Below are 26,031 nucleotides of genomic sequence, written 5' to 3'. Positions count from 1 at the left end.
GATGAGTGATTTCAACTATACATTGATTACTTGGGTAGATGCAAAGATTCCAAGAGTGAATAAATGCTAACTGTCTTGTACAGTTATCCAGGCCACTAAGGGTATACATTTTATGTAGTTTAGGAGAGCACTAACATCACACCTAATTGCAGTAATACTATAGTATCTCCATCTCTAGTCAGTTCTGATCACAATCAGAAATCTTTGGATTTGGTGCTCATAAACCTACTATGACAAGCAAGGGCTTTAAAAATACAAAGTTATTAACACTTTACGATGAGCTCTCAAAACTCGACTGCAAGCCTTCACCCCCTTGTTGCCTCAACTGTCAAGTATGTCTGAATTTTACTCCAGTCTAATAAATAGTGTAAATCTAGTGGTCCCAGTTAGAATTAAATACATTGGAGAAAATAAAAATAAACTACCTTAGTGAAATCCCAGCATTAATATGCTCTAAAATAAAATAAAATAATTAAAAAAAAAACAGTTAAGGTGTATAATAAATCCAAACCTAAGCACATTACTCTGTCAAAAGCATAAGCAAAAATCTAAAAGATACCAAAAGGAAGATCAAAGCTGTCTGAAAATTAAACTCATCTTAAGCTAAGCATAATGATCACTCCATGTTTTACTACACCACATAATTAAGAAGTAGCACTCAGCAATACTATGAATTAATTCATAATGGTATGACCCACATCAACCACAAAGGTATTTCTACTATATTTGTCAATACATTTAGTGCCAATTTCAAACAACCTTACTCTTCAAAGATTTTTATTTAATTTATGTATTTTTTTCTTCAGATTTGTAAAGTGGTTGTATGATCTGTTTCTTAGACCCTTTCTAGTCACAACCTGGGCCATAGTTTTTACAGGCAAGTGATATAAAAAAGTTGACACATGCTTATTTCTTATGAGTTTTCAAAACTGCAGAATGTTAACTGGTTACATAGCTTGACATTTGCATGTACAAGTCAAATGAACTTTATAAAGTCTTACAAAAAATGAAAAAAAAAATTAACGAAATTCCAAGTTTATTGCAGTAGGAGGAAACAGATTGACAAAAAGCAGTCCTGTACAGTTTTAAAAGTCTTGCATGGTATGGACTTTGATCCTTAAAATGAGTTTATACATTTACAAACAGTCAATACATATTTATTTATTTAATTACAAAGAGTTTGTACATGAAACATACAGCCAGCTGGAAGAAGGTTATGTACTTTTGGACAATTCTCTTGACCACAGATTATTAGGTGGCATACACTAATGAGTTTATCAGTTATCCATTGTGTCTGTAACACTTACGGCCTGAGTCCAAAAAACATGCTGTCAATGTAACTGACCACTTACACTGACAGCAGGTCTTTTGGAATCTGGCCCTTAGATCCAATGATTTACTGATTTCATTTAAGTGAGTTTTAATTTCTTGTCTTAAGTTGGTTTAGCTGGTTTTAGTCCTGACAGCAATGCATAGAAGGTTTCAGTTGGAAAGAGTTAGTTTGTAGGAACACTTTCCCAGAATGGTCTTAGTGAACTATGGCCTAAAAGGGGCATTTCAGCTGTTAGTGCTGTCCCTTAGGCCATGTTTGTGTTTTTAGTTGATACATATCATCAATGAAGCAGCAGCAGATGCAGTGTATAAGTCTGAAGGTGAGGAACGATAGTAGAACGGTGATTCCATGGGTAACAGTGAACCATTTAGGTTTCAAGCATATATCACAATGGTGTTCTGACTTTGAAAAAGATTACTAAATCCACAGATTTTGTTAGAGATGGTTTGGAGTAATGAGGTGTACTTAGAGGAATTAACTGATATAAAGAAGTAGAGTTCATTTGGTAGTGACATGCTCTTAGAAGGAGATCTGCTGGCTTTAGGGGTAAGGTGACTTGATACAGAACAGCAGACTACGCGTTTTCCAGCTTGTACCAACTCAGCACAGATCCTCGTGGTGGCCTGCAGAGTGATCCAAGCAGCAGAGAGCTAAAAGAGTGACTTTCTACCAGATATAAGTATTTTTGTGGCTTTCCCACTGTTATTAAGCTAGCGACTGCATTTCGCCTGTTTTACTGCTACTTTAAGTGATTTCTGCATTTTACACTGTTTATTGCACTTTAAGTTACTAATTGTTGCAAATTGTTTCTGTAGGCTACACACTAAAGGATTTACAGCATTTATAGCATTTACTGTCTGTTTTTTCCTTGTCTCTGTAATAAAACAAAAAATCTCTTGTTTTCCGCCTTACTGAACTAGAGTAGTCCAGTTTCAGAGTTGCTGATCCCTGGGCTTTGTTTTTAGTTCCTGTCACTGATCCATTGCCTTATTAGGGAGGAGGGAAGTTTCTTTGCTTACCAGTGGGAGTGGGAAGCACTGAGCCCCTTTCTGTCCGATTTGGTGAAGTTTCAGCCGGAAACTAGTAGTCCATTGGTCATTTTGGGCCAATTCCTAGCTCCTTTCAGCCCCTGCTATAAAACACGCTAAACACGCGTTTTTCCAGCTTGTACCAACTCAGCACAGATCCTCGTGGTGGCCTGCAGAGTGATCCAAGCAGCAGAGAGCTAAAGAGTGACTTTCTACCAGATATAAGTATTTTGTGGCTTTCCCACTGTTATTAAGCTAGCGACTGCATTTAGCCTGTTTTACTGCTACTTTAAGTGATTTCTGCATTTTACACTTTTATTGCACTTTAAGTTACTAATTGTTGCAAATTGTTTCTGTAGGCTACACACTAAAGTGCGCTAGCCGATTTACAGCATTTATAGCATTTACTGTCTGTTTTTTTTTCCTTGTCTCTGTAATAAAACAAAAATCTCTTGTTTTCCGCCTTACTGAACTAGAGTAGTCCAGTTTCAGAGTTGCTTTTAGTTCCTGTTACTGATCCATTGCCTTATTAGGGAGGAGGGAAGTTTCTTTGCTTACCAGTGGGAGGAAGCACTGAGCAGCCTTTCTGTCCGATTTGGTGATGTATCAGCCAGATACTATTAGTCCATTGGTCATTTTGGGCCAATTCCTAGCCTTTCAGCCCCTGCTATAAAACACGCTAAACAAGCGTTTTTCCAGCTTGTACCAACTCAGCACAGATCCTCGTGGTGGCCTGCAGAGTGATCCAAGCAGCAGAGAGCTAAAAGAGTGACTTTCTACCAGATATAAGTATTTTTGTGGCTTTCCCACTGTTATTTAAGCTAGCGACTGCATTTCGCCTGTTTTACTGCTACTTTAAGTGATTTCTGCATTTTACACTGTTTATTGCACTTTAAGTTACTAATTGTTGCAAATTGTTTCTGTAGGCTACACACTAAAGTGCGCTAGCTGATTTACAGCATTTATAGCATTTACTGTCTGTTTTTTCCTTGTCTCTGTAAAAAAAAAAAAAAATCTCTTGTTTTCCTGCCTTACTGAACTAGAGTAGTCCAGTTTCAGAGTTGCTGATTCCTGGGCTTTGTTTTTAGTTCCTGTTACTGATTCATTGCCTTATTAGGGAGGAGGGAAGTTTCTTTGCTTACCAGTGGGAGTGGGAAGCACTGAGCAGCCTTTCTGTCCGATTTGGTGAAGTTTCAGCCAGAAACTAGTAGTCCATTGGTTGTTTTGGGCCCATTCCTAGCTCCTTTCAGCCCCCTGCTATAAAACACGCTAAACACGCGTTTTCCAGCTTGTACCAACTCAGCACAGATCCTCGTGGTGGCCTGCAGGGTGATCCAAGCAGCAGAGAGCTAAAAGAGTGACTTTCTACCAGATATAAGTATTTTTTGTGGCTTTTCCACTGTTATTTAAGCTAGCAACTGCATTTCGCCTGTTTTATTGCTACTTTAAGTGATTTCTGCATTTTACACTGTTTATTGCACTTTAAGTTACTAATTGTTGCAAATTGTTTCTGTAGGCTACACACTAAAGTGCGCTGTTTTTTTCCTTGTCTCTGTAATAAAACAAAAAAAATCTCTTGTTTTCCCGCCTTACTGAACTAGAGTAGTCCAGTTTCAGAGTTGCTGATCCCTGGGCTTTGTTTTTAGTTCCTGTTACTGATCCATTGCCTTATTAGGAAGGAGGGAAGTTTCTTTGCTTACCAGTGGGAGTGGGAAGCACTGTTTTGTCTGATTTGGTGAAGTTTCAGCCAGAAACTAGTAGTCCATTAGTCGCTTTGGGCCAATTCCTAGCTCCTTCAGCCCCTGCTATAAAACACGCTAAGCTTTAGCTTTACCACTGTTGCACACAAGAGCAGCGGTTAAACAAGGTTAAACTATTTGGGCCATCTAAATTCCACTCTTCCAATTTTCCCTTAAAACTACCTTCCTCGAGCTGTACTGCTGATCTAACCAGCATATCCTACAACTGAAAGTTCATCTCTACTTGATTCCCAAGTAGACTATTCTCTATCTGTAAAGCCTAGCACTTACTCCTACAGTACTTGCACCTTGATAAAGCACTCTTATTATAGATAGTACCCCACCAGCCTAAAACCCACTTCCCGGAGTCCTTTGAAAGTCTCTTTATCTACTACTTCTAGTATGTCGAGGGATCAGTTGCTAGTGTCCTCTCCAGCTCAACTGGTGAACCTGGGAATATTGAGGCAATGTTACAACTGCCTCATGTACACAGACAATCCTCTCCTTCTCCCACAAAACACAAATACATGCGAGAGATGCAACTATACGGCCAAACTGGAGGCTGAGCTCTCTCAACATAGGACTGGCAAGACCAGACAGGAGGAGAAGGTAACCACACACAATACATACCCAGTCACACATGGTACCATCACAACTTCAAATCATACACATACTCACACAAAGACATACTCGAGGCTCTGATCAAAAATTTACCAAAACAGCAGAGGCCACCAAAGCAGACACCCAAACAACTACCACCTCACGACCCAACACATGCAACACATAGACCACACAGTCAGAGTGTCAAACAGTCACAGCCCTTAAGGCCAAACAAAATGCCAGACACACTTGTCATTGGTGATTCCATAGTCAGACACACTGACGTCCCGCTCACCAGACTGAGTAAAGAGAAGGTCACAGTAAGCTGCCTGTCAGGCGCTAGAATCCGCCACATAACGCAAGCACTCAGGTCTCTCAACAGCAGGTACAAGTCGACTCAGTCATTGTCCACGCTGGTGTCAACGACCTGAGTCCTTGGACTACATGAAAAGGGACATCGAGGAGCTCTCTGATTATGTAGCCCAGGCAGGTATGACCCTGACCTTGAGCAGTATCCTACCTTCACCTAGAATGATGCCACAATACAGTGATAAGATGATCAGCTTTAATAATTGGCTGGTGTCATTCAAAGGGGATCCAATGTCTGTCTGCCTGGGATGATGGACAAGCCACGCTGTCAAGACGGCTTGCACCTGTCACCCTGGGCTTCCGGATATTGGCAAAGGCTCTTGCCACCCCATAGTGCCTTTTAGGCAAGGCTCAAATTCTAAACCTACCACCCTAGAACACCAAAAGGAAAAAACTAAGGGTAATGCTGCTCAATGCCAGAAGTCTCAATCTCAAGATGCACACTCGAGGCCCTTCTCAATATGGAGAACATCGATGTCTGTGCTGTGACAGAAACCTGGTTCAAGGCTCCTGAGAGCACCCCAGCACTAACAGGTTTCACCTCATATCATGCGTTCGGCCCCAAAATCCGGACAACACCAAGAAAGGAGGGGTGTCCATATTCATAAAGGACACCCACACCTCAAGGTTGGTGGCAACGATGATGCATCGGAGACCATCCAGGTGCAATTAACCATAGGCAAGACTGCTCTGCAATTTGTAGCATGTTACAGGCCACCCTCTCAAACTCAGGAACCTCACATGGCCTTCCTGAAAACATTGGAGGATAAATGTATCTCCAAACACCATCATACTAGGTGACTTTAACTACCCTAATATAGACTGGGAACACTACTCAAGCCCGAACACTCTAACCCAAAGATTCCTGGAGTTCATAAACTCAAATGCCATGGAACAACTAGTCACCATCCCCACAAGAGGAGAAAACATACTTGATCTCATCATCACGAACATGGGATCAAAATGTTCAACACCGAAGTATACCCCTCACTGGTGAGATCAGATCATAAACTAATCTCGCTGGAGGTCCTCATCCGCCCCACCTGAAACAAAAAGACCACAGTGAAAAACTTCTCAAAAGCCGATTTCACACTTCTAAAACTAGTGTGGTCTCCTTTAAGGCCCCTGAGCCAGTGGTAAACATTACTCAAACCGCTGAATCACTTACAAATGCCTTCTACCAGCACCTACAGGACTGCATGGATCAGGCAATCCCAAACAAAACTAAGACTCTCTGTACCAAAGGCAAGCGTCCAGTCTGGTGGACCCCAGCCATAAACAAGCTCTACAACAAAAGGAGGAAGCTACTACAAGATAGAGCAAAATCCTTGAAAGGTAAGACACCTTTGATCATTATAAGTAAAAATCTAAGAGCTCTAATAAAATCATCCAAGGCAAATTTTTGAGAAAAATCGCCAAGGACTCTAAAGAGAATCATAAGGCCTTCTTTAGCTATGTTAGAAACCTAGGAGGAAACTCCCAGATATGCTCAGAATTAGTTCAAAATGATGTGAAAATTACTGAACCTACACACATTGCCAACATACTGGCTGACAGGTTCAGTGCAAACTTCTCCCCTCCCCAAAGGAGAGATATCTATTCCAGAGGATTGTAGCCCCCAAACATCTCCAACGCCCAGGTGAGAACTGCCCTCACTAAGGCAAAAACACAGCATCCATGGGACCGGATGGTGTCCCGGCTGTGTGCTTCATGAACTCAATGAGGAATTAAACCCACAGTTAGGACAGCTGTTTAATCTTAGCCTCACCTCAGGATGTGGTCCCACTTCATAAGGGGTGCCTCCACAGACCCTGGAAATTACCCATTAGCTTGACAAGCCTTATCTGCAAAGCCATGGAGAGGATCATAATGGAACTCATAAATAAAGACATAGGGAACTTGCAGACTTTGGATCCAACTCAGTTTGGCTTTGTCAAAGGCAGATCCTGCCTCTTAACTTGGTTGACTTTTTCGAGACAGTCACCAAGGCCATTGATGAGGGAAAGGCAGTCCATACAGCCTACCTCGACCTGGCAAAGGCCTTCGACACAATACCCCACTCAGGTATCATCGAAAACTCATCAGCTTGAATGTAAACCCATACATCACAAGATGGGTTGCAAACTGGCTAAGTGACAGAACCCACAGGGTCAGAGTTGCTGGAGCCATGTCAGACTCAAAGCCTGTCACAAGTGGTGTCCCACAGGGCTCAGTCCTGGGTCCACTCTTGTTCGGCATCTACTTTTCTGAAGTACAAGCAAACACAGGAGGGTTATGGCTGACAAAGTTTGCAGATGACTGCCCATAGTCTCTGACACAGATATCCTCCAGAAGGGCCTCACAGAAATGGATAACTGGTGCCAGAGCCATGGCCTGAAGTTAAACGCCAAAAATGCATAGTCATACCCTTTGGGAAAAACAAGGCTACCCCTAGCTACCATATAGGTGGCAATCCACTGAGCACAGAAAAAGTCATCAGAGATCTGGGGACCCAGGTTGACAGTAGCCTTCGCTTGACACTCATGTTGCTAAAGTAGTTAGGAAAACCTTCTATATCACCCACCTGATCATGAAGGGATTCACATCTAGATCAAGGGAGGTCATCGTCCCCTGTACTCATCACTTATTAGACCTATGATTGAGTACAATGCCCCGTTCGAATGTATCTGACCAGACACCTGCTGCAGCTTGAAAGGCCCCAAAAGTTCCTCACCAAAAGGATAAAGGGTCTCAAAATATGTCTTATGCTGCCCGACTGAAAGAACTCCAGCTCTATTCAGTCTCATACCGCTTGCTCAGAGGTGACCTGTGCCTGACATATAAGGCCATGTCAAACCCAGATTTGATGAATATGCTTCACCTCAAAAATCTAGATCCCTCAGAACCACAAAGGCGGAGACTTAAACCTGACACGGTTATAAATAGAACGTGCTGGAGGGACAGAGGATTACTCACTGCTTGACAGAGGCACAGCAAAATGATAGGCATAGTTTTTATTCAAAAAGCCACATAAAGGCTTATAAATGCCCTTGGGCAGATAGCCTAGTATGAACCTATGAACCTATGAACCTATCTGTGAAATATTCAGTTTTGGTGGGTAAAGTAACACTAGGTCCACCTTGGATCCCAGAAACTACCGTCCCATCAGTCTGACAAGCCTTATCTGCAAGGCCATGGAGCGTATTATCATGGAACTTATAAACAAAGACATTGGCAACCTTTAAACACTGGACCCCACCCAGTTTGGGTTTGTAAAGGGCCGATCTTGTCTCTTGAACCTGATTGACTTTGAATCAGTCTCCAGAGCCATGGACAAGGGTAAAGTGGTCCACACAGCCTATCTAGAATTTGCCAAGGCCTTTGACACCATCCCCCACTCTGGAATCATAGATAAACTTACTAAGTTGGGCATTAATCCCTATGTCACCCAGTGGGTTGCTAAATGGCTTACTGATAGAACCCACACTGTAAAAGTAGCCGACTCCAAATCCAGCTCCAGACAAGTGACAAGTGGAGTACCTCAGGGTTCAGTCCTGGGGCCGCTCTTGCTTGGCATCTACTTCTCTGAAGTACAGGTCAACACTAAGGGACTCTGGCTAACAAAGTTTGCAGATGACTGCAAACTGGGAGCCATTATTGAATCCCCAAATGATGTGGATACTCTACAAAAGGGCCTTACGGAAACAGATGCTTGGTGCCAGAGCCATGGGCTCAAGGTCAATGCCAAGAAATGTATTGTTATCCCCTTTGGGAAAAAACATGTATCCATGAATTACCATATAGGTGGCAGTACACTAAACACAGAAAGTGTGATAAGAGACTTAGGGACACAGGTGGACAGTGGTCTCACCTTCGATAACCACATCGCCACAACAGTCAGGAAATCCTTCTATGTGGCACACCTCATCATGAAGGGCTTTTCATCCAGAAAAAAGGAGGTCATTGTCCCACTGTACTCATCCATCATTAGACCCATTATAGAATACAACGCCCCATTTGGTATGTACCTCTCAAGACATCTGCAACAACTGGAAAGGCCTCAGAAATACCTCACTAAAAGAATCACAGGCCTAAAGTAGATGCCCTACGCTGACCGCCTTAAAAAACTCCAGCTATATTCTGTCGCATATCGTCTACTCAGAGGCGATCTCTGCTTAACATACAAGGCCATGTCAAACCCAGAGCTGTTGGACATGCTACACCTAAAGAAATCCCAATCCCTCAGAGCTACACGCTCCAGGGATCTAAACCTTGTCATCACAATAAACAAAACATGCTGGAGGGATAGGTTCCTGACCCAGAGACTCCCCAGACTCTGGAATAGATTGCCCATACATGTCAAGCAGAGTGCCTCTTTGGACCTCTTCAAGAGGAACCTTGACGATTGGATGGGAGAAAGGAAATTCACCCCAGGGATCACGTCAGTCGCCCTGCTAGACAGGGGTCCAGGAAAGTAAATAATGTGGGAAGAAATAGCCAGGGAATTGTTATGGCTAGGCTTGTATAGGCCCTAGGGCTGATAGCCTAGTACCAACCTATGAAGGTCTAGAATTCATTTATTTTGTTAATTTATTTAGGATTGTAAGGGAGTCATTGTCCTTGAGCTTTTGTGGAGCACCAAACAGCATGAATGCTGAATTTGGAATGTTAAGGTAAAGTCTGCTTTAAATGAAGTGTGAACAGATTGTGCACATATCTTTTTAGGAGGTGAACATCAATTGCTTTGATTGAAGGTCCTGAGTAATAATAATTATATCATTAGTTATCCAATATTATAGCTTCAGAAGAGATGAGTATTGATCCTAGTACAGACCCACATGGTATATCTGTGTGTTAGGTAACTGTAGAATAAAGATGGTAACTATTTTAGGTAAACATAGTACAGCTGGGATGGTGGTTTGACATTTTGTTTAGTACCCCAGGGCTACATGCTAGTCTCTGAAGCTTGAGCAGCAGGAGCCGATGACTAACACTTTTAAATATGCTCTCCTAAGGTCAATAAATACCCCACCAGTTAGATTTCCCGCTTCCATACTGTCATAGATTTTTTTTTGTTGCCGTATAGTGGACAATTAAAATCCCAGTCCAGGTTAGGCAGAGTCTCTCATTGACTCTCTTCAAGAGGAATCTTGATGAGTGGATGGGAGATCGTAGGTTTACCCTGGGTATCACTTCTGTGTCACTGTTAGACAGAGGCATAGTATACTAACCTCGAAAAAGGGCATAGCAAAATTAATTTAAAATGGGTGGCGAAAGCCAAACACACTCTGGCTAGGCTTATAAATGCCCTAGGGCAGATAGCCTAGTATGAACCTATGAACCTATGAACCTACCATGGCCCTCCCTAAACCCATAATTCAACCTAACACAGTGGCCATATTTATCAATATACTTCATGATTTGCTTGTGGAGTATTTTCAAAGGGCTTTGTTACTGCCTAGAGGATGGATATGAAAAGTAGTCCTCAAGGCCCCAAGGGATGGTGTTTTAGGTTCATAGGCTGATACTAGGCCATCTGCCCTAGGGCATTTATAAGCCTAGCCAGAGTGTATTTGGCTTTCACCACCCTTTTAGATTAGTTGACTGTGCCTCTGTATAGTAGGTCACAGAAGGTAGCCCTTTTAAGGTTAGTTTACTGTACCTCTGTCAAGCAGGGACACAGAAGAGATCCCAGGGGTAAACTTACGATCTCCCATCCACTCGTCAAGATTTCTCTTGAAGAGGGTCAGTGAGGGGCTCTGCCTAACATGGATTGGGATTTTGTTCCAGAGTGAGGGGAGCCTCTGGGATATGAATCTGTCCCTCCAGCATGTCCTATTTATTTCTGTGCTGAGGTTCAAGTCCCTGGAGCGTGTAGCTCTAAGGGATTTGGATTTCCTGAGGTGAAGCATGTCCATTAATTCTGGGTTGGACATGGCTTTATACGTCAGACACAGATCGCCTCTGAGTAGGCGGTACGCAACTGAGTAGAGCTGGAGTTTCTTTAGCTGAACTGCATAGGGCATCTGTTTGAGCCCCTTGATCCTCTTGGTGAGATACTTTTGGGGTCTTTCCAGTTGTTGAAGGTGTCGGGTAAGGTACATCCCAAATGGGGCATTGTACTCAATTATGGGCCTGATAAGAGATGAGTAGAGGGGCACAATGACCTCTCTTGATCTAGATGTGAACCCTTTCATGATAAGGTGGGCTATATAGAAGGTCTTTCTAACCACTTTGGCAATGTGATTGTCAAAGGAGAGATTGCTATCTACTTGGGTCCCCAAGTCTGTAATTACTTCTTCCGTACTTAATGGATTACCACCTATGTGGTAATTTGTGGGCACTTTGTTTTTCCCAAAGGAGATGACTATGCACTTTTTGGCATTTAGCTTTAGGCCATGGCTCTGGCACCAGTTATCCGTCTCTGTGAGACCCTTTTGGAGGATGCTTGTGTCAGCCAGAGAGTCGATTACAGCACCCAGTTTGCAGTCATCTGCGAACTTGGTCAGCCATAGTCCAACCATGTTAGCCTGTACCTCAGAGAAAGCTGGTGAGCTTATTTATGATGCCCGAGAGGGGTATTGTGTTGAAGGCTTTTGCGAGGTCCAGGTAGGCTGTGTGGACTACCTTCCCTTCATCTATGGCTTTGGTAACTGTTTCAAAGAAGTCAACCAGGTTCAAGAGGCAAGATCTGCCCTTAACAAAGCCTAATTGGGTAGGGTCCAGTGTCTGGAGGTTCCCAATGTCTTTGTTTATGATTTCCATGATGATATGCTCCATAGCTTTGCAGACCAGGCTAGTCAGGCTTATAGGGCGACAGTTTCTGGGGTCTGTTGTGGCACCACCTTTGTGGAGTGGGACCACTGTTGCTGTACACCATTCCTTGGGTACATATCCTGTAGTAAGACTGAGATTGAACAGTGACTTTATATGAGGGTTTAGTTCTTCTTGGAGCTCATGTAAGACGCAGCCCGGGACACCGTCTGGTCCAACTGATGCTGTGTTTTTTGCTTTGGAGAGGGCAGCTCTCACCTGTACATCTGTGATCTCAGGAAGGCTACACCCTGTTGGGATAGATATTTGCTCTTTTGGGGGGGAAGGGGGAGAGAAGTTTGCACTGAACCTTTCTGCCAGGATGTTGGCAATGTCTGTGGGTTCAGTGTATTTTTTGTCATTTTGCACTAACCCAGAGCATATCTGGGAGTTGCCTCCCTGGTTTCTGACATAACTAAAGAAGGCCTTGTGATTATCTTTAGTGTCTTGTGCAATTTTTCTTTCAATGCTGGCCTTAGATGATTTTATGAGGGATCATAGTTTCTTGCTAGTACTGATCAGTGACGCCTTCCCTTTTTGGGATTTTGCTTTGTCATGTAGTAGCTTTCTCCTTCTGTTGTATAGCTTATTTATGACCGGGGTCCACCAGACAGGTCTCCTGCCTTTGGAGGAGAGAGTCTTGGTTTTATTTGGGATAGCATGCTCCATGCATTCCTGTCTGTGCCCATAGTATGCTTTTGTAAAGGATTCTGCATTTTGGGCCGTATTTTCCACTGGCCCGGGGGCTTTGAACGATTCCACCTCAGTTTTGAGAAGTGTGAAGTTTGCTTTTGAGAAGTTCTTCACCGTGGTTTCCTTGGCTAGGGGTGGGGATGGAATATGGATGTCCAGTGAGATTTGTTTATGGTCTGATCTTACCAATGAGGGGTATACCTCTGGTGTGGAAAATAGAGAGCCCATGTTGGTGATGACCAGATCCAATATGTTTTCCCGTCTTGTGGGAGTGGTGACCAGTTGTTCCATAGCATTTGAGTTTATAAATTCTAGGAACCGTTGGGCGAGGGTGTTTGGGCTTGAGAAGTTTTTCCAATCGATGTTTGGGTAGTTGAAGTCACCCAATATAATAGTGTTTGGAGAGACCTTCATATTCTCCAGTGTTCTCAGGAAAGCCGAGTGAAGTCCCTGTGTTTGGGAGGGTGGTCTGTAGCAGGCTACAAACTGAAAGGCAGTTTTTCCCACTGTTAGTTGCACATGGATGGTCTCCGATGCTTTGTGCAGTGCCACTAACCTGGAGGTGTGGGTATCTTTGATAAATATGGATACTCCCCCTCCTTTTGTGGTTTGGTCCGAGCTTTGAGACTGGAAAGCATGGTATGAAGTATAACCTGTTAGTGCTGGTGTGCTCTCGGTTGCCTTGAACCAGGTTTCTGTTACTGCACAGATATCGATATTTTCCATACTGAGGAGAGTCTCGAGTGCATGCATCTTGAGGTTTAGACTTCTGGCATTGAGCAGCATTAACCTTAGTTTTTATTTCTTTGTGTTGTCTATGGGGGTGGGTTTGTCTTTTGAGCCTTGCTTAAAAAAGGCACTATGGGGAAGGCAAGAGCATTTGCCAGTATTCAAAAACCCAGGGGTGACAGGTGCAAGCCGTCCCTAGCGAAGCAACGTGGCTTGTCGAGCATGTCATCCCAGGCTGATAGACACTGGATCCCCTTTGAATGACACCAATACTTTAGCCAATTGTTAAAATTGATCATTTTGTCTTTATACTGTGGCATCATTCTTGGTGAGGGCAAGATGATACTCAAGGTCAGGGTCATACTGGCCTGGGCTACATGATCAAAGAGCTCCTGTACATCTTTTTTCATGTAGTCCAGGGAGATACGACTCATGTCATTCACACCAGCATGGACAATGACGGAGTCATATTTGTACTTGCTTTGGGGTGACCTGAGTGCTTGTGTTATGTGGCGGATCCTGGCACCCGACAGGCAGCTTACAGTAACCTTCTTCTTGTTCAGCCTGGTAAGTGGGACATCAGTGTGTCTGACAATAGAGTCCCCTATTACAAGTGCATTAGGTGTGTTGTTTAGCCTTAAGGGCTGTGACTGTGTGGCACACTGACTTTGTGAGCTATGTGCTACCTGGATATTGTTTCATGGTAGGCGTTGCTTGGATGTCTGCTTTGGAGGTCTCTGCTGCTTAGGCAGATTTTTATTTTGAGCCTCCGAGTATGTTTTTGTGTGTTTATGTGTTTGGTTTGCTGATGTGATAGGTCTATGTGAGACTGGATTTGTGGTGTGTGTGGTTACCTTCTCCTCCTGACAGGCTGTGCCAGTACTGGGTTGATAGAGCTTAGTCTCCAGTTTGGCTGTATAGTTGCATCTCTCACATATATTTCAGCTTGTTTGGAGGAGGAGAGGGTGGTCTGTATACATAAGGCAGTTGTAACATTGCCTCAAGATTCCCAGATTCACCAGCTGGACTGGAAGTATGACAGCATGCCTACATTGACAGTGCACAAAGCCAGATGTTTGTGAAGGGTTACATATGTAGCCAAGGGGTTTTGCTTTAGAAAAGAGGGGTGTTGGGAGTGAATTTGTTGTTTAACATTTTCAGGAGTTCTCTAACCATTTTCCTGCTGACTTTTTGGCTGTAGTTTGGAGGCTGGATTTTATCGGTATTTGACAATTTGGTAAGTAGGGCACTATTTGTAGTAGAATTGTTACTGTTGTAAGTTGTATTACTAATGGAGTCAGTGTTGGATATATTCTTAGTTATTTGTCAGAATAGTTAATTGTCAAAATAAGTGGTCTTAGTTTCCTTTATTAGAAAATTACAGTTCTGTCATAAGTGTGTGTGAAGGTTTGGTAATCTGAATCTACTCTGAATAACATCATTGAGAAACATATTCCATATGCACTCTCTAAATATAAAAATACTGCCTGCATGGGCACTGATATTGTACCTAGTTACTTAATCAACAGCACCAAACTTGCTGTCTTTACCTTTTCTAAAAGTGTTTAGATTAAGTATAGCCACAGCACATGTTCTTCAGGTATGGAAAACAGCTCAGCTATTGCTATGCCACTTCATATGCAGTCCCCCACCTCAAATCTTAGGAACAATAGACCCATCAACCTAACAATTCTAATTTGCTTAACCATGGCATGTATTATACCTAATTTTATAAGTTACAATACAAATTTGTTTTCTCTAGATCCACAACAGTGTGATTTTGTTAAAGGGAGTTTGTGTCTCCTTCATCTAATAAACCTCCTAAAAAAATTCTGAAGCTGTGAATAACAACCAAGCAGATCACACTGTATACCTGGATCTGAACAAATACTTTGACGCTATTACCTATGATGAAATTATAAAAAAAAAATACTTAAAAGCAAAAACATAGAAGCTCATATTGTAAAATGCGTATCAAACTGGATGGCACAGTGGTGCAGTTGTTAATGTTGTTGCCTCACAGCAAGAGGTTGTCTACTTCAATTCTCAGCTGGGATACCTTCTGTGTGGAGTCTACATGTCCTCCCTGTGTTTGTGTGGGTTTCCTCTGGGTTCTCTGATTTCCTCCCACGTTACAAAGACATGTGTCTGGAGCATTTCTCCCGGCGCATCCGCCGAAAATTAACTTGTTCCAAGTCAGGTGTTCCTGGTAAACAAATGTTAAATAAATAAATAAACTGGCTGACAGATACAACCCACATAGTTAAAGTAGCAGGTTCTACCTCAGAAGCAAAAAGGACACTACCGGCATTCTTTTGAGCTCAGTACTGGGATCTCTTCTGTTCAGCATCAAATTCCCAGCTCTCCAAACCACTAACCCAAACATATGGCTAACAAATTTGTCAGTGACTGCAACCTGGATGTCTCTACACCTCAGTATCTGCCATCTTGCTTTTACAGAAAAGGGCAAAACCATATACATGAAACAGAAAACAAGCTAAAGGTAAATGCAAAAAAACTGTAGCCTTGGTACCTTCAGTTAAATAAGTCTCAAATGCAGTTTACAGAATAGACAAACTAGCACTCCTTACTGATAACATTTAGCATTTCTGAAAAGAGAGATCCCTTTCCTTTGACTACCATGTAGAAATAACAGTCAAAATATATTTCTATCTAGCAAAAAATAATAATTAAAGGTATCTAATTCAGGTCAAGTAAAGTTATTGTTCCTCTATACTCTACCCCGTTTAGACCAGTTATAGAATATAATGCTATATTGAAACACATTAAACTATAAAGAAAAATACCAGTGATGCCTAACTAAAAATACTTGAGAAACGTAATGATATGATGAAGGAGGCATCTCCGAAAGCACTTATCTGTTTATTGCTTATAGTTTATTAAATATATGTGATTTGCTGTGGTTGTCCCATTGTTGTTTCTCAAGTATTTTAACCTGCTTTTTTCTACATTTGGACTGATTTTCTCTTTGTTGCTGTTTGCCTACTTTATATGCCTAACTAAAAAGTTCACTGGACTAAAGACCCTCATCTACCAAAACAGTCTTGAAGCTTTGTTGCTTACTTAGATTCTTATAACCTCCTGCATGATAACTTATGCCCACCATTCCATGTTACTAAGGAAGAAACCCAACATGATATTCTACATTTCACCAAAACAAATAGCTCTACAAAAATGAACTAAAGGCATGATTTTTCCCCAACAAATAAAGGGTCTATATTAAATCAGCGAACGCTTAAAAAAAGCGAACACTGATTTATCGACCACATGTAAGCAAAAGTTTACAGTCCTGAACACTTAGAACAGCAATTTTTTTTCACAGGGAAAAAAAATCGCTGTTCCATAAAAGAAAAAAAAACTTTAAAACATTACATAAAGTGGGGAGCTTCGCCCCAAACCCCCCTACTTAAATATACCAACTCTGAGATTGCACTACAGTGACAAAAATGGCAAAATAACAAAGGCAGCCAAGCGATTTCTTTCCCAGGGAAAGAATTTGCTTATATGCCATTTCGGAATTTTGCCATTTTGTGCTTTTAAGTTCGATCAAGACACATTTGAAAGAATGCATCTTCCATCATATAATAGGGAACCCAAATAAATAGCACATGCTAGAGGAATAGGTTTATTTATTCTGTCTTTCTCCATTTCTGGAATAACCTTTTGTTACATATAAAACAGAGTGATACTCTCATTTACCTTAAGGCAAACCTTGATGATTGGATGGGCATCCAAATATTTATCCCAGGCATGACTTGCTTTGCCCTTTTGGAGGCAGGATGTACTCTACTGTATTGGTAAGATAATTATGGCACATAGATTGACTCTGCCTTGTAACCTCTATGAATCTAAATACAGATATTAAGAACAGATAGTAGTACTGAATTTTATTGGCAAAAGCCAAATACTTTAAGTTAGGAATTGATATAATTTTCAGTAATTGTGCCGCTTCAGAAACATTCTGAGCTTTTCTTTTACAACTGTATTGACAGACTGATGATATAAACAACAGATCAGAATAGTATAAGCATTACTAGTTTAAAAGAAGGCTTAAAGAGTAGAGACGTTTGTGACTTGTCTTTGTCATTAAAGTTAAGGCTGTCATGACCTTTACATTAGTGTACAGAAGGACCAAAGGCCTCAATCTGTAAGTAAAATAAAATAATGCATATTACTGTTAAACTTTTGGATATCAAAGATAAATAGCTTACACTGTAGGCTGCAAGAAAAAAAATAATTGACCATTTGAACTACAGCCTGATTATACAAAACAGTTTTACAAAAAAAAAAAAAAGATAGCAAAAAGTACAGTTCAGCAATTGAATTAAAATCCATCCTTAGATAATCTCTAATATTAGGTATGTAATAAAATTCAAGAATAAGTCATTTTAGCCTCCATGGGCAGCATATGAAATTTTCAAAGTAAAAATTAAACCAACTGTTTATTCTAAATGTTATGCAGCAAGACAAAGCAAAAGTGGCAAAGTTTTCATGAGAGTTCCCAGTGGTATAACTAACTTTGCTACCAAATCATCATATTTAACTATAAGAAACTGGGTGACATAGAGACAAAAATATTCCATTAAAAGAAAACTTTAATCTTACTAAACCACTGACTGATTCTCAGTTCTCTGACATCAAAATGCAAAAACACTTCTAAACTTTTAGACATATGCATGTACATAATCTTCTATACTCACTGTGCAAATGTTTCTTAAATACTTCATTTTTTTCTTTACCTTTACGTCCAGGTCATGACTGAAAGTGCCTGTAGACTAGCTGACTTACTTTGTTATCAAACTGTAAAGTAAATAAACAAAAGTAAAATAAAACAAATCGAGAAACATAATAGCAGGTTCTGTTTTTGCAACATATCCAAAGGAAAAACGCTTGCGTAGTTCATGTTTTCATAGAGTGCATTCCCTGCATTTAGGACTGAAAATCAAGAAACACAGACTGCTTAAGGATGAAACTATATTAACAATCATCAACTCATCCAGTGATGTTTTAAACAAATAGCATTAGCCTAACTAACTAAACAAAAGGGCCAAAGTCATTAAAGAAAGAAGTAGCTATTACTTTGAGAAAAGCACTCAAATAAGTTACTGGTGAGTCATTTTATAGCAGCTGTTTTGTCTATGTGTGTGTGTGTGTGTGTGTGTGTGTGTGTGTGTGTGTGTGTGTGTGTGTGTGTGTGTGTGTGTATGCATTTTATGTATCTACTTTGTATATACATATACATCCTTATCATCAATTTCCTCGTGCCTGACTGTTGCATGTCTTTTCATGGGTTCACTATGAAATCTCGAAATGCTGAAATCCTGAAAACCCATAATCGCAAAACTCAAAATCCTGACCCTACACTACACACAGAGTACACACATAAACATACACACAACTTCCCCCCAAAACCACCCAGACAAACCTAGACTACATATAACTGGGGGGGGGGGGCAAGCACTCCTGCATCCCTCATGTGGGGGGGCTTTACCCCCACGCCCCCTACTTATATATACACTAACTCCGAGATTGCACAATCAGACACACAAAGGTAACTCACACCCACACATTTCATAGTGCCTTGCACACACACATCACAGTCACAATACACACTGACATACACTAAAGCCCCTAACCAATACACTTACACACACATACATACCCAAACTAACACCTAACCATTCACACACCGCAACACCAGAAGCACTAATTCAAAATCTCTGTACCTCGGATTTTAAATTTCGTTCTTCTGGTGTTTTGGGATTTTAAGGCTTCTGTATTATAATTTCGAAATACAGAAGTTCGGGATTTCAGTATTTCGAAATTATGAAGGGAACCCCTTCTGACACAGTTCATCTGTCTTTTAGCTGGATGGCCTTGTTACCTCTTGCCTTCTTCATCTCTGTCCACATTTTTTTCTCAAAATGATCTTCTGCTTTCCTACACATGCAGCTAGACCATTATAATCTATTTCCCTTCACCGTCTTTGCATCTGGGGCTACTTTGGTTACTATTCTGATATCCTCATTTCTACATCTCTCCTGCAGTGTGCATCCTACCACCCATCTCAAGAACTTCATTGCCATCACCTCAGACTTCTTTCAATGCCCACGATTTCTGTCATGTATTATTTTGAACACCTTGTATCAGTTGGTTGCAGAACCTCTGATTCAAACTTACCTTTTCCTCAACAACCATAGAAATGATACCTGTTGATAATAACCTGTCCCACTATTTTCCATTCTACCGCAGTTCTCAGTCTCTTCTAATTTCTCCCATTTTCTGCCATTACAGCTGTCTTATCTATAGTCAGTTTCATCCCTTGTGCCTTTAGCTTTGCATTTCTGTGATATAAATTGCAAGAGTTTCTGTTCAGAGTCTGCTTGCAGTGCCACATCATCTGCATAATGGATCTTTGTTGACCTGTCTTCTGAGATATGTTTACATATGTAGGCCATCACCAGTATGAATACCAGTGGGCTCAGAGATGAACCCTGATGTATAACCTCTCCCACTAGAACCCTTCTGTGAATCTAAAAAGTTTGCACTCGTGTCATTGGGTCCTTGTGCATAGCCTGCCCTAATTCTACCAATGCTTCTGGGATATCAGAACATTACAGGACTACCAAATTAGCTTTTCTGGGACTTTGTCACATGCTTTCTTCAAATGTATGAATGTCTATTTGGACTGTTTATCATCTCCATCTTCTTCTTCCCCACCACTTATCACATGCAAACATCGGGTTGGTTGTGCTGATTCCTGATATCAACATGAACTGCTCATGTCCCTTGTTACTTTCTCCTCTTCTGTGTGTCCTTTTATGGATCATATTTTCCAGCACTTTCATTCAGTGGGACAGAAGACTGATACCGCTGTACTGTTCATAGCTATGAATATCCCCTTTGCTCTGTACATTGGCAGAAATATAACTTAGACAGGGTAAATGGGTGTATGTGCTGAGTCACTTTCTCAGAGCTGGTAGTTTCTCTGATGCCTTTTGCCTTTTTGTTAGCCCACCAGTATTCCTACTTAGCCTGGCCCATATTTTCTATCTCCCACTTCTCACTGCACTCCTTATTTCTTTTGATAACTTCCTGGACTATTACATTCCACCAATGTCTTTTTTTGTGCACTTTATTTCAATAAATGGCTCAGCCAAGTTTCTGTTCCATAGTCTTCACACGTGCTAGCTGAGGTGCTGTCATTCTTCTTCTTTGACTTCACATATTTCCTCTTCTTTCTATGATGCTTCAACCCTAATGATTTCCTAGAACTCCTATGCTTTTACTACAGTCAAATTCCAGGCCTTCAGCATAATCTCTGTTGACTTTATAGCCTTCTGTGATCACTCCTTGCAGCTGACTTTGGCCAACTGTGGTTTCTGATCTGGACTGACTGTTTCACTGAGGTCTTTGCAGTCTCTGTTTATACCATAATACCTTTTTCTCACTAGGGAGAAGTCCATCTGAGTTGCATGCTAACCACTCTTATATATGACTGTCAGTCTTGGTGAGCCATGCATTAATCATCAAGTCATTTGCCAAACAGAAGTCTAGAATGACCTTTCTTCTATATTCCTGTTGTGTCATCCATGTGGCCCCAGGCTATCCTCATATTCTGTTTTGTCTGTCTCAGTTGGAGCATTTATTTATCTATGTATATTTATTAACATTTGATTACATGGAAAGTTCTACTACTGAGTAGAAGCCCATTTTCAGTGGAGGCCCGGGGAGAAAAGCTCCAAATTATTACAAAACATTTTAAGAACAACAATTTTACAATCTTCAAAAATAAAACAAAAACATCTGCAGTTTAAATAATTATAATTATAATAAGCCAAAGAAAAACTACCACCAACTTCCCAGAGCAGCAGAGTCCAATAAAAATAAAATCAAATAATCCAAGAACACTGATGGACCCAAGGAAGGCAGACTCTCCAGGTTAAAAACTTAATTTATTGTAGGTCTTAAGTGCTTTCACAGCTACTGCTGCTTCATCAGATAACAAACACATTGAACCAAAACTGGCTTTTAAGTAGAAAAGTGAAACAGTGTTAAATCACATGACCACAAAATTTAAAGAAATGCAGCTAAAATATATGTTATTTAAACAGCACATAAAAGCACGTATATATAAATGCAACATAAAAACTGTATAAAAATATATACAAAACTTCCTATGAACAAGTAAAAATGCTGCTTTAACTAACAAGAAAACAAACATAAATGCAGATGCAAAGGCAAATATCTCATCTGGCTAGTGGTCTTGACTTCAGTTTGGGCTTAATGGATACAAACTCATTCAACCCTTGCCCAAAATCTCCCCTCAACCTGATAATCTACTTACCTTCCATCTTTTCTGTTTGGTTCTTTATATCTCCACCCCTTATAGTCTCATAGAATCTACCAATAACAAGAAATTTGAATGTGTGCCTAGAATCAGCGGCCAGTACATGTTTTGACAAAGCACTGGTTGTGCTTCCCTTTTGTATATAATAAACATGCTCCTTTATTCTCTCCCTTAGAGCCCTATCAGTATTTCCTATATAAAATTTGGAACATTCCTTACAGTGGACTAAATAAACAACATGCTCTGTACTGCAAGTAGCAAATATATGAAACTCATAGTCCTTTTTTTGGTCTGGATGTGTAAATTTTGCACTGCTATCAATGTATGAACACATTGAACACCTACCACAGGGCATCATGACTTTATTTCTATGCTGCACAGAATCCATGGTGGGGTAACAAAGCTGCCTTTTCAATGATTTCATATTTTTAAAAAGGAATCTGGGAGTAGTGCCTATCAGCTTACTGATGTCACTGTCCATTGGTAAAATTCCCCCGTGATTCTTAATAACATCCATATAGGAAGAAACATCAGAAGAATAATATAGGGGAACCCTAAGTTTATAATCCTTTCTTCTACCCTTCATTGTCTGATGTATTGTTCTAGAAAAGTAAGGTTTAGCTGTGCTAGATCTAAGAGACTGAACCTCACCTATGTTCCTTTAAATATTGTGCGTATCATAACCTATGTCAACCAGTTCCTTGGGCAAAATATTAAGTTGGTTGTCAAAATCATTGTCCCGGACATTAAGCCTAGCAGCTCTAAATATTTGATTCCTGACAAAATTCTGAAAAATGTGTGTGCGGGGGGGGAGGGGTGCATACTGTATCTAGCTAATAAATGATTGACATGACAAGACTTCCTATATAATCTAGTGAACAACCCCCCATCACCATCCATCTCTACAGTGACATCCAATAAATCTATTTTACTAGCGAACACATTAGAAGTAAATCTTAAAAATGTTGTAGTATTGTTAATATATTCATCATATTCCCTAAGTTTGTCTTCTGTTCCATTCCACAGAAGGAACAAATCATCCACAAACCTTCTATAAAATACTACTTGTTTATAAGGTCCATTAGAAATATATTTATTCTCCCATACTGCCATAACTGAATTGGCGTAGCTATTGGCACAAGATGTGCCCATAGCTATGTCATTCCATTGCCAGAAAATTCTTTCATTAAACAAGAACACATTATTCTCTAATACACACTGTAATAGAACCTTAACAAGCATACTCTCTGACTCATAAAACTGTGAAAGCAACCTCAGAAAATCTTGTATCATACCCAAACCCAGGCCATTGGGTATGACCGTAAATACAGAGGTCACATTTAAGGTGACAGACAGACAGAAAATTCCTGGTAGCAACAATGGATTGTTCCAAATTAGTGTATAAATCACTCAAAAAATGCTGCGTATCTTTCAAAACATGTGGTATGACACTAAGCAGTGGTTTCAGAGACTTTTCTAAATAAATAGATATGAGCTCAGTACACCAGTTGCGTCCTACAACTATAGGACGCAAAGGTGGATTCATTCTATTCTTATGCAACTTGGGTAACCCTTATATGATGGGAAGTAAAGGATCTTTTACCAAAAAGTAATCAAGTAGCTCCTTCTGTAATAATTCCTGCTGATATAGCTTATTCAGTGTGCATTGAATGTTAGTTTCTATCTGTTTAACCTTGCTTTTACTAATAACCAAGTAAAATTTATCATCAAGTAAATTATTCATAACCTCATTGTACCAGACCAAATCTAAAACTACTATCAGCCCACCCTTATCTGCAGGCCTGATAATTATGTCATGGTTATTCTGAAGTTGCTTCAGAGCTAAATGCTCTTCTTTAGTTAAACTATAATTCCTATGCATTCTGCTTGTAGATTCCTTTGACTTATAAATATCCTGAATACACAGTTTCTCAAATGCATTAATAAGGGAATTCACAGCAGGCACAAACGTATTAGGTTTTCTGAAGCAATTAGACTCAGCATAACAATCATTACTATCATTGCACAGCAGTTTTAAAGTAAGATTTCTAGCAAAAAGTTTCACATCTAAAATAACATCACTATAATCAGAATACCTTGCAGGTATAAAAGAAAGTCCTTACTTTAACACATTGTTCTCACATTCAGTAAGACTGTAAGTGGATAAGTTCCAAACTAGGTATTTCTTTTCTTTATAAACACCTTCTTGATATTTGCTGTCCCTATGAGATCCTCTTCAGGCTTCCTCTTCAGTCTGCCCCGACTTTGCGAGGGTGTTTGCTTGTTTTGATGGCTCCAACCTATTATAGACAGAAGGAACAAAAGTCTGTGTGAGCCTAAAGGGTCTGAGACTCCAGAAACAAACAAATTGCTCTGTGCAAGTACATTATTAAAAACAGTACCTTCTGTCCTATGCACTTGCGCTATAACAGTAAAAGTTTTCTTCCTGGCTACAAGCTCCTTAGGTGCTTCACTATTCTACCTGGATACAGCTGATGTCAACTGAGAATCACTGGCAGAATCCACTAATGTGTTAACTGAAAGAATAATTTCATTTTTCACAGCTGTTTGAGTAGTTGCCATAGTATCAATAGACTCTCTACTCTCAGACACACCTTCCTTTGATTCACTATAACGTGGCCATGTAAAGACATGGCCCTGTTTAAAATCAAGGTGATCCTTTGTTAATTATTTTATATTTGATTTTAGCCAGTTTATGTTCATATACAGAAATAGTGTCAGTAAGCTCAAGCATGTATCTGTCAACCACCCCTATCTGAAACAAATTAAGCAGCTCTGTGTACTGCTGCTCAAGTACATGCATCAACTGTTCTATTTCTTTGTTGGAAGAATTAATAAGGAGCTTAAGATATTCAGTGCTGCAGCAAATGTTAACCTTCTGCCATTCAGTTAATAACTCCACATCCAAGTCTGCCTGCACTGGCCTCCTTAACACCCGTAGGCCTCTTGGAATTATTTCTTCCTTTACACAGACTTGTAAATGGTATGACTGATACTGCAAATGTTTGAGCTTAAAAAGATTTTTCTCTATAGACTGTAACTTACTTTTTAGTTGTAGTAAATCTACAGGAGGCAGATCTTTTTCCATGATATTTAAGTTGTTCTCAAGCAAAGGATTGCCTTTGTCATGAATAATATTATAACGTCTCTCCAAGCCTTTAGGTTTATCATGCTGCAAATTCTGCAGTGTATAATCCAATTCAAAAAATTATGCCCTTTTTTAGAAATATGAACTCATTGAAAAGGCAGCTTTGTTACCCCACTATGGATTCTGTGCAGAATAGAAATAAAGTCACGATGTCCTGTGGTAGGTGTTCAATGTGCTCATACATTGATAGCAGTGCAGAATTAACATGCCCAAACCAAAAAAGGGATTATGAGTTTCCCATATTTGATACTTGTAAGGAATGTTCCAAATTGTATATAGGAAACACTGATAGGGCTTTAAGGGAGAGAATAAAGGAGCATGTTTATTATATACAAAAGGGAAGCACAACTAGTGCTTTGTCAAAACATGTACTGGCCACTGATTCTAGGCACACATTCAAATTTCTTGTTATTGGTAGAGTCTATGAGACTATAAGGGATGGAGATATAAGGAATCAAACAGAACAGATGGAAGCTAAGTGGATTATCAGGCTGAGGGGATATTTTGTGCATCAGGGTTGAATGAGTTTGTACCCATTAAACCCAAACTGAAGTCAAGACCACAAGCCAGATGAGAGTATTTGCCTTTTGCATCTGCAATTATATATGTTTGTTTTCTTGTTAGCTAAAGCAGTATTTTTACTTGCTCATAGAATGTTTTGTATATATTTTTATACAGTTTTTATGTTGCATTTATATGTACATGTTTTTATGTGCTGTTTAAATCACAAAATTTAAAGAAATACAGCTAAAATATATGTTGTCATGTGCTTTCACATTATTTCACTTTTCTACTTAAAAGCCAGTTTTGGTTCAATGTGTTTATCTGATGAAGCTGCAATAGCTGCGAAAGCGCTTATGACCTACAATAAATTAAGTTTTTAACGTGGAGAGTCATGACTTCCTTGGGTCCATCAGTGTTCTTGGATTATAATTATAACAAATTTGACATATTATAAAAACATTGGTTAAGAATCAATACAAGTTATTTAACAATCAATTAATATTTAGAGAAATTGTAGACAGTTTGTAGATAAATTAAAAGTAAATTAGTCTAATAGAAACAGGAATTTTAGCATTAAATAAGGGATGATATAGGTCTTCAATTATCAGCATCATTCACTCATTTTGTCCCACTTTTTCTAATAGGTTCCTCAACTGCTTAATATAGCCTAACATGTTGAATACTGTTTTGATATCTATTAGTGT

General features: G+C 40.1%; 1 long non-coding RNA gene across 1 annotated transcript in view; it reads right to left on the bottom strand.

The window, feature by feature from the left end:
- LOC122800117 overlaps positions 1-26,031 on the bottom strand; it is a 180,576-nt gene that overhangs the window by 149,284 nt on the left and 5,261 nt on the right. The window contains exon 2 of the long non-coding RNA XR_006364532.1: positions 23,778-23,954. This is a non-coding gene — a long non-coding RNA (uncharacterized LOC122800117). The remainder of the gene's footprint in view (positions 1-23,777; positions 23,955-26,031) is intronic.

The sequence above is a fragment of the Protopterus annectens genome, chromosome 4.part0 (assembly GCF_019279795.1).
Source record: "Protopterus annectens isolate FY-2018-M chromosome 4.part0, PAN1.0, whole genome shotgun sequence".
In the NCBI taxonomy this organism is placed as follows: domain Eukaryota; kingdom Metazoa; phylum Chordata; order Ceratodontiformes; family Protopteridae; genus Protopterus; species Protopterus annectens.
The sequence above is the reverse complement of the archived record's forward strand: the minus strand, read 5'-3'. Positions and strand labels throughout refer to the sequence as shown.